Consider the following 10,385-nt stretch of genomic DNA (forward strand, 5'->3'; position numbering starts at 1 on the left):
AGGAGAAGAATTTAGAATCGAATTGGTCCATCAAGGAATTGAGATGAGGAAAAGAAGAGAGAGTGGCTAGTAGAGAGGAGATAGGCTAGGAGAGAATTAAGAGGTTGAGGGATTGAAGGTCAAGGTGCAGATGAAGCATAGGGTTTTTGTGAGAGAAGGCAGAGAAAGAGATGGAAAGCCAGCAAACTGTTTGGATTAAGGGGATCTCAGAATTCTTGAACATAGAGATGGTACATCTGTGGGCAATGGCAGGAACAAGGCTATGATAGTCTTTTGTGTGGCTGAGGAAGGGTGGTGGAATAGCTCATGGGCAGTGGGTAGGTTGAGAAATTGAGGGGTCAAGATGTTTAAAGGTAAGTCAATAGGGATGTTGAAGTCCCTTGGTATGAGGGCAGGAATTGGGGAGGAGAGAAAAAAATGTGAGCCATGTATTGAACTGATGGATGAAGGAAAAGGAATGATCTGGAGGTCTACAGAGAACAGCTACCAGGATTTTGATTGGGAGGTGGATAGGAATAGCATAAACTCAAAGGAGAAGTTACTGAGTGATGGTGGTAGAGGGAGAGCCTGGAAGTGGCAATGGGGAACAAAGGGTATTCCAACTTCCCCTCTGCAGTGGTGAGCTGAGGAGAATGAGTCAAATGAGCAGCCAGTACTGGAAAGATTGACTAGTGAGGTGGTGTCATCTGGAACCAAGGGGCAAGTTTCAGTGATAATTAGTAGATGGAGGGGCAGCTAGGTGGCACAGTGGATAGAGGACCGGCCCTGGAGTCAGGAGGACCTGAGTTCAAATCTGACCTCAGACACTTAACACTTACTAGCTGTGTGACCCTGGGCAAGTCACTTAGCCCGGATTTCCTCACCAATAACAATAACAATAACAACAACAACAACAACAACAATAATAATATGGAGAGAACAGGAGAAGAAAAATTTTGAGAGGAAGGGAAGTTTGTTGCCTATGGAAACAGGTGTTCCATGGGCCACAGTAAAAGGGTGAGGTGGTATTTAATTGAAAATTTCAGTTTGGAGTGTTGAGGGGAATGGGGATAAGAAACCTGGTGGTGAGGTCAGGGGATGGTGTTTAGATGAGGACCTACAAGGATTCAGAATAAAAGGAGGCTACACCTACCCATGTAGGAGGAGATAAAGAATTCTTCCATCTTAGGAGATCTGAACATGCCCAGGCAAGCCACCTGAGGGATGTTGTCCCCACCAAAAAGGCAGGGGTGCATTTTTTTCTAACATAGTCCTCACTGCAATGTCAGGTCAGTTCTTTGTGGTCTCTGGGGAGGCACAAGGAATTTCCATTCACTTTCTTCCCTCATGCCATACAGCAGTCTCAATATAGGCCAATCATATACAATCCCACATGTACAGATGAAAACCACAATTATCTCCAAATACTAAGCTTTTCAGAACTGAGGAAAGCTCCACGTAGTGTGGAAAACTCAGTGTGAACCAGGTTTCTATTTGAGATGAAAGCCAATTTTTTGCTCTGTCTCTTTCCTTTGTGTGTGGGTTGAGAAAGGCCCACAAGGTTAAGACTCAGCAAGCAGAAATATCAGGTAAACTTGGTGAGATATTTCTAGTTTTGTGAATCTGCAAAATTTTCGATTTGAGGACAATTGTGATTTTCACTTGTGCATGTGAGATTGCATATGATAATATAATGTTGGCCATTTTGAGGCTTTCCTGAATGACCCTGGAGAAGCAAGTGCATGAATGCTGTATTGTGCCTCCCCAGAGACCTCCCAGAACTATTCTGAATTTGGGACAAGGAACTGAAGTTGGGAGGAGGACTCTTAAAAAAAGGGGAGCAGGGATGGCCTCATCTGGTGGAAGGGCAAATTTGGTGATGGGGTCTTTGGAGCATGCCCACATCTCCTAACATGGAGGGATCCCTGAGCATGTTTGTGTGGGCATGCTCAGATACACTAAAATGGAGACATTTTCATCCCCTACCATAGGGGTGGCTGTAACCTCCTTTGACTGTTTGACTGGAACAGGCTGAGCCTTTAAAACTGGCAAGATTTTAATGCTGAGCTCTCTCTGCCTCTTGAGCTCCTTCCTGCAGCATGCAGAGAGTGAGGATCCCAGTTCACTCACAGAATGGGTCCTATGTACTGAACCTGTAAGAGGGGGAAGGGCTTCTTCCTTCCCCTGCTCACCCTGGCTTTCATGTTGGCTCTGAGAAAGGGGGCTGGGGGTGTTTCTTGCTATTCACTGTGAGTTCGCCTTTTCAGTTTCAAGTGCTGGATGTGACCTGATCCCCAATAGTCTTAGGAGTTGGAGCCATGGTGACCATTGAGCCAGGATTCCAGGTGTGCTAGTGCAGCCTGATAGCCCATCAGGAAAGTCTAGAAAAGTTGGGTGCCTAGGACTAGTAGGGGACCCGTCTAAAATTGAGGGAACACCATTAATGAGAGTGAGGGCCATATATATATATATGTGTGTGTGTGTGTGTGTGTGTGTGTGTGTGTGTGTGTGTATATATATATATATGAATGATCACTATCATTGTCTCAGGAGGCTGGTCCTGTCCAATCACAGGTAATTTTTGGTTCAAGTTTATCTCAGTTAAATCTAGGAATACACAACATACACACAGATTTAAATGGGATAAACTTGAACCAAAAACTACCTGTGATTGGACAGGACCAGCCTCCTGAAACAATGATAGTGATCATGCTACATGTGTGGTTCCCAGCAAAAAATCCCCATCATATGCCTTAAAGATGGACCTCTAGCTAGAATAATAATTCCTGTTACGAACCCTGCTCCTCCTACTTACAGGGCACCAACACCAAAAACTCCTATACCCATTACAGGGGGAGGGGTGTGTGGTTTCAACCTGTTACACTTTCATATATTAATAAAGTTTAGTTCTGTACTTGGGTTTTAGCTAAAAGTGAATGGGAATCTATCAGAGAAGAAGCATAAAGTTCACTTTTCACAGAAAAATTTCTTCTTTCTTTGCCCTTAGATAGCAGTGAGAAGCTAAGCTGAGACCAGCAGTGATGGGCAATCCAATCCAATTAGGGTAGTCTTTAATATATTTAGGATGGCTTAATAACAGCTTATATTGACATAGTCCTGAATGGTTATGAAGCACTTGGCATTCATGATCTCATTGCTCTTTATGACAACCTTATGAGGCTGGTGGTATATATAAATCATACCCATTTTACAAATGAGAAAATTGACGCTCAAGGAGCTCATGTGACTTGTCCAAAATTAAGTGGCTAATGAGTAACAGAGTTGGGAACCAAATGCAGGTCTTCAAGTTTCTCAAGTCTAGAGAGTCCCCCAATATACTTATTGGTAAGAAGGGACAAAGCCATTCATTCTATGATGGGAAAGTTTGCTATGTAAATATTCCTGTGAGAGGGAACATAGTGAATGAAATTTCTGTTCAGATGTAAAAGTGACTGTTAACACTTCTTTTTTTGTCATACAAAACACATCTATATTAACCATGTTGCCAATAAAAGCAAGAAAAATTAAGTTAAAAAAAAGCTTTAATTTGCATTCAGTTTCTTCTCTAGAAGTAGATAGGATTTTCCATCATGAGTCCTTTAGACTTGTCATGAAGCATTGTATTGAAGAGAGTAGCTAAATCTTTTTTTTTTTTTTTGTGAGGCAATTGGAGTTAAGTGACTTGCCCAGGGTCACACAGCTAGTAAATGTTAAGTGTCTGAGGCCGGATTTGAACTCAGGTATTCCTGACTCCAGGGCCAGTGCTTTATCCACTGTGCCACCTAGCTGCCCCCTAAATCTTTAATAGTTGATTATCATTATGATATTGCTGTTCTCAGGGAATGGTTGGATCAGTTTACAAATCCACCAGCAGTGCATTAGTGGACCTATTTTTTCACATCCTCTTCAGCAATTATTTTTCTTTCCTCTCTTGTTAGCCAATCTGATAGATATGAGGTGATACCTTAAAGTTATTTTAATGTGCATTTCTCTATTGGTGATTTAAAGCATTTTTTTTCATATGATTAGTGCTTACAGCTCATTCATATCCTTTGACCATTTATATATTGGGGAATGGCTCTTATTTTTATAAATTTGACTCAGTTCTTTATATTGGGTAGGTCAAAAGTCACAAAATCATGTAGGGGTTTCACTATTTAATAATTTCTTTATTTTTGTTTTAAATTTACAATACCATAATATCAATACAGTTATATATAGGAAATAAAAGATAATTTCTCAAAGTTATTAAAGCATCACACCCTTTTGTGACTATTGGCCTATCCTGTATATTTGAAAAAATAGAACTTTATCAGAAAAACTTGCTGTAAACCGCCCCCCCCCCCATTTCCTGCTTTCCTTCTAATTTTAGCTGTATCTGGATTTGTATGTGGAAACCCTTTTTAATTTAATATAACCAAAATTATCCATCTGACTTACTATGATCCTCTCTTTCTTTTGTTTAGTATTAAACTCTTCCCTTATCTATGAATCTTACAAGTACTTTTTCCATGCTCTCCTAATTTGCTTATGCTATCATTCTTTATGTCTAAGTCATGTACCCATTTTAACTTTGTCTTGGTATACAATGTGAGATGTCAGTCTATGTTTAGTTTCTCCTAAACTGTTTTCCCAGTAATTTTTGTCTAATAGTTAGTTTTTGCCCCAATAACTTAAATCTTTGTGTTAATCAACCATTAGATTAGTGTGGTTATTTACACCTGTATATTGTATACCTGATCTATTCTATTTATTTTTTAAATTTTTTGTGGGGCAATGAGGGTTAAGTGACTTGTCCAGGCTCACACAACTTAATCTATTCTATTTATCAACTACTTCATCTCTTATCCAGTACCAGATTATTTTGATGATCACTTCTTTATAGTATAGTTTGAAATTGGAAGGGGCTAAAATTCTAGCTAATCTGTCTAAAATATCTAATGAGTGGTCACCAATAAATTATAAACTTTAGCAAGAGTTATACTTTTAAGCATTTATTAAGGAGAATAAGAATTTTGTAAAGAGAGAGAGAAAGGCCTAGATTCCTCTATCTATTAAAGGGAGAGAGCATTCCTAGCTCCGCTCTTTGCCAGAATCCACAGGAAAGAGAGCGAGTCAGAGTGCCAGCCTCCCCCTTCTTCCTCCCACAAGCAAACGTCACTTCCTGATGCCAAAGAAAATACGCATGGTCTTGCCCTCAGAGACCTTCACCTCATGGCAGAGCTTTTCTACAGTAAGTCTCCAGCAGGTGGCATCATTCCAATTGTTACAAAATCCAGTACTGGTAAGTATCCTTTCTTCGTTTTTTTCTTCAGTTGATTCCCTTGAAATTCTTGATCTTTTGTTTTTCCTTATGAATTTTGTCCTTTTTTTTCTAGCTTTTAAAAATAGTTCTTTGGTAGTTTGATTAGTATGGCAGTGAATCAGCAAATAAATTTAGTATTGTTATTTTTATTAAATTAACTTGGCCTATCCATGAGTAATTAGTATTGTTCCAACTGTTTAGATCTGAGTTTATGTGAAAAAGTTTTTTGTAATTCTGTTCAGATAGTTCCCGAGTTTGTCTTGGCAGGAAGACTCCCAAGTATTTTATATGGTCTGCAGTGATTTTAAATGGAATTTCTCTTTCTATATCTTTCTGCTGGGTTTTGTTGGTAATATATAAAAATGTTGATGATTCATGTAGATTTATTTTCTATCTTGCATTTTTGTTAAAGTTAATTGTTTCAACTAGTTTTTCAGTTGATTCTCTAGGATTCTCTAAGTGTACCATGATATCATCTACAAAGAGTATTAGTTTTGTTTCTTCATTGCCTATGCTAATTCTTGATTTCTTTTTTCTTGTCTCATTGTTATAGCTAGCATTTCTAGTACAATTCATGCTTCACCTCTGACCTTATTGGGAAGGCTTCTAATTCATCCACATTACGGATTACAATGCTTGTTCTTTATTTCAGATAGATACTACTTATCATTTTAGAAAAGCTCCATTTATTTCTATACTTTCTAGGATTTTTAATAGGAAAAGCTTTTGTGCATTTTTTTCAATCTATTGAGATAATCATGATTTTGTGGGGGGTTGTTGTTGATATGGTCAACTATGCTTATAGTTTTCCTAATTTTGAATTAGCTCTGTATTCTTGGTATAAATCCCATTTGGTCATACTGTATGATCCTTGTGATATACTGCTGTAATCTCCTTGCTAGCATTTTATTTAAAATATTTGAAGCAATAGGGAAATACTGGAGTACCCAAATAACTTTGGCAGCTATGTGGAGAATGGATCAGAATGGGGAGAGATAAGGCAGAGACATAAATTATGAGGTTATTACAATAGTCTACAACAGAAGTATTGGGATGTTAAACTAGGGTAATGACCTGTATGAGTGGAGAGAAGGGTGCAGATATAAGGGACGTCATGAAGGTAGAGGCAAAAAGATTTGGTAACTTATTAGAGTTGTAGGGGGAGTTTATATTCTAAAGGAAGAAGACAATACATAAAAGGAGCTGTAACAGGGCAGGGGAGTAGAAACCCATATGAGGAGATGGTGGAGAAATCTGGGGAATGAAATATAGCTGATCTGGGCCCTTCCTTAAAATTGAGTTTCCTTGAGGAACTCAGCATTAAGGATGACAGTGGAATTATAAACCCCAGAAGTTCAGAAGATGGGAAGGTTTGGGAGGATAATGAGTTCTGCTTTTGATGTATTAAGTTTAAGATAGGGGGCAGCTAGGTGGCACAGTGGATAAAGCACTGGCCCTGGATTCAGGAGGACCTGAATTCAAATCCGACCTCAGACACTTGACACTTAACTAGCTGTGTGACCTTGGGCAAGTCACTTAACCCCCATTGCCCCGCAAAAACAAAAACAAACAAAAAAAATTCCAGAATCTTTTGATAAAGCACTGGCCTTGGATTCAGGAGGACCTGAGTTCAAATCCGGCCTCAGACACTTGACACTTACTAGCTGTGTGACCGCGGGCAAGTCACTTAACCCCAATTGCCTCACCAAAAAAAAAAATTAAAAAAAAAAAAGAAATATGTGACATCTAATTAGAAATGTCAAAATGGTATTTCCTAATGTCTGGAAAGCAGTTTGGTGATGTGAAACTAGAACACAAGAAACAAAGCAGGAAATCAGATTTATTTAAGCTTGGTTAGTAGGCCAGTTCTGTAGAAAGAAACCCAGAGGGTTTTTTTTCTTCTTCTTCTTCTTTCTTATAGTGGTGGAGAATTTGAAATTCTGCCTGTATCTAACCACCTCATCAATTATCAAGGGTTTGCTGATGAAGTCTGGCTACAGAGCTCCCTCTTGTGGTTATTCATAACATGGTCCTTAAATTCCGACTGTCCTTGTCCAATATATGCTCTATACGTGTTTGTATAGAAGATGCCTTGTAAATTTTTGTGACACAGTTCCTTCCCTTTACACATTTAGTTCTCCTTCCTAGGTTCCATAGGATTTAGAACTGGTCAGGACCTTAGAAACAGGCCTAGGGAGAGTCAGCACCTTGCTCAAGGTCACACAAGTAGCAAAACCTGGGATATCAAAACCTAGGTCATTTCTGCTATTCAAGGCTCAGCAAACTGCCCATTTTTGGATGACTATAGCTCAAAATAGCTTTTTAGATTTTAAATGAAGTTTTCTTGTATTCAAAAAGGTAAAAACCATTCTTATCTCTGCAGGCAGTATAAAAACAGATAGGGGCAGGATTTGGCAGTCAGGATATGGTTTGCTGACTCTTACTAATTGGCCATACCATCCCTGTGTTCTCATAGACAATACTTTTTGGCATGTAGTTGTGGATACTGTGTATATTTCATAACCTGAACTACTAAACTGTGTAGGTGTGTGGCTTTCCTTAGGGATTTATGACATAGCATTGTAGCAATAGTACAAATTGCTTGTATCCTAAAAATAAAAATAACAAATAATAGGGGTGGTCAGAAAAGAACTCTAGAACTGATAACTGGATGCCTTTCTGAATCATCAATTTGAATCACAGAATCATAGTTCTAGAGCCATTAAGGACCTCAGAGTATCTAGTGAGGGCCCTTCATTTTACAGGTAAGGAAATCAAACCATAGGGAGGTTAAGAGACCTGTCCAAGGTCATCCAAATAGTTTTAGAGGTTGAATTTGAACCTAGGTCCTCTGACTCCAGGGTCAGTGCTCTGTCTACTTTGTTATGCTGTGTTCTTTGAACTATAATAGAATAATTAGTCAATAAATATTTATTAATCACCTACTATGTACCCGACCCTATATATATATATATATATATATATATATATATATATATATAGTGAGGCAATTGGGGTTAAGTGACTTGCCCAGGGTCACACAGCTAGTACGTGTTAAGTGTCTGAGGCCGGATTTGAACTCAGGTACTCCTGACTCTAGGGCTGGTGCTCTATCCATTGTGCCACCTAGCTGCCCCCCGACACTATATTGAGCTGTGGGGATAAAAAGAAAGTCCAAAGACAGCCTCTGCTCTCAGGGAGCCTACTGTATTTCCCTTTAGGGCCAGTAGTCTATAGGAATGCACCCTATGATGGAGTCCTGACCTGGCTTTACCATTTAATTGAATTGTGTGAGGTTAAGCAAAGGATAGAACCATCAAATGGGAAAGGGCCTTGGAGGATATCTAGCCCAACTCCCATCTAAGGCAGGAAGACTATCCCCCAACAAAATCTTCAATGCATCTTCATTGGGCTTTTCTTTGAACAGACAGAAAAAACTCAATACATACTCTCTCCCCCTCAGCCTATTCCAGTTTAGAAGATTGTATTTGAAAAGTTCTGCCTAACAACTGAGCCACTTAATACTTCAGTTTTACCTTACATTGGGCAAAGCCAACTTCATATATATATATATTTCATTGTTTGGAAGGCCAGGCTTGGGAGGTTGTAAAGGGAAAAAATATCATACAAGGAATCATAATTGTCAAACATTTATAATACCTTCTGTCATGCAATTATGTGCAACTTACAGTAATCTTGAAAATGTGAATGAATTCTTTTCTTGTTATTTTTCTACAAAATTCTTTTTCACTAGTATGGAGGTGATATAGTTTTGAGAAGGCTAAGTTAGCAGAGTGCAAACTCTGAAATAGTTTAAGATTTTGAATTTGGTTCCACGAACAGACTAGGTCTTTTTACCAAGGACCTGCCTTGATGAATGCCATTTGGTTTGATAGTTCAGTCATGGTCACCCATGAAATAAAGAAAAATACAAACTGGCTTAAATCCTGTTTGCCCTCACCATCCTTCTCCCCCTTCCCCCTTCTTGAGGAATAGTGATAGAGTGCTGAAAAGGGAAGCAAAGTGAGGTAAGAATGACATTATTTTTAGACCATGTAGACATTAACTTAGGTGTTGCTACCTTAAATATAAGATCCTCTCAGGTATCAATGCACATGAGGAAGAATTGTCAAACTGAAGAGTCACAGGACTCATTCTAATCTCAGCTCTGCTACTTACTACCTGTGTAGCCTTGAATAAATCACTTAATCTCTCTGTGACTCAGTTTCCACATTTATAAATTGAGAGGTTGCGATAGATCAAGGATTCTTAATCTGAGGTCCATAGACCCTCCAAAGGCAGATGGAGGTGAAGTGATCACACAGCTAATAAGTATCTGAGACAAGATTTGAACCCTGGTCTTCTGAACTCATGATCCAGCACACTATCCATTGAGCCATCTAGTTTAGTGATCATTAGATTATCCCTAAAATCCTTTCCTGCGCAGAATCTATGCTCCTTTGACATACTACAAAAGGAATGAACTCCTTCTCAACATGAAGCCAGAAGATAAAAGGAAGTTGCTGCTAAGAAGAAGAATGGCTCACAGGGACTCCTAGGAATAGCAAACAAAGGAGTTTGTTTTACCATTTATTTAAAGGGAACCAGAAACATCATTTCATGGGACACTTGGTCATCCCATACTGCAGTATTCAAAGCAAGCATTTGAAAAAAATAAGGCTTCCTTGAAAAAAATTGTATCTTATGTCCCCATATCGTGTGTGTGTGTGTGTGTGTGTGTGTGTGTGTGTGTGTGTGTTTTGGAGGCAAACGGGGTTAAGTGACTTGCCCAGAATCACACAGCTGGTAAGTGTCTGATGCCAGATTTGAACTCAAGTTCTCCTGACTTCTAGGGCCATTGTACTACCAAGCTGCCTCTCCCCTAAATCTTTTGCAAAGGATTAGAAGGTAGAGAAATTCTATGAAGAACTCTATAAAATACTCCAAATCACTCAATAAGCATTTATTAAGCATATATTATGAGCCAGGCCCAGTGCTTAGCACAGGTAAGAAAAGGCAAAAAAATCCTGTCCTCAAGAAGCTTACATTCCAATGGGGGAGACAACACATATAAATCAGAACATACAGGCTAAACAGAGGG

Source organism: Dromiciops gliroides, chromosome 1, assembly GCF_019393635.1.
Source record: "Dromiciops gliroides isolate mDroGli1 chromosome 1, mDroGli1.pri, whole genome shotgun sequence".
Lineage (NCBI taxonomy): Eukaryota > Metazoa > Chordata > Mammalia > Microbiotheria > Microbiotheriidae > Dromiciops > Dromiciops gliroides.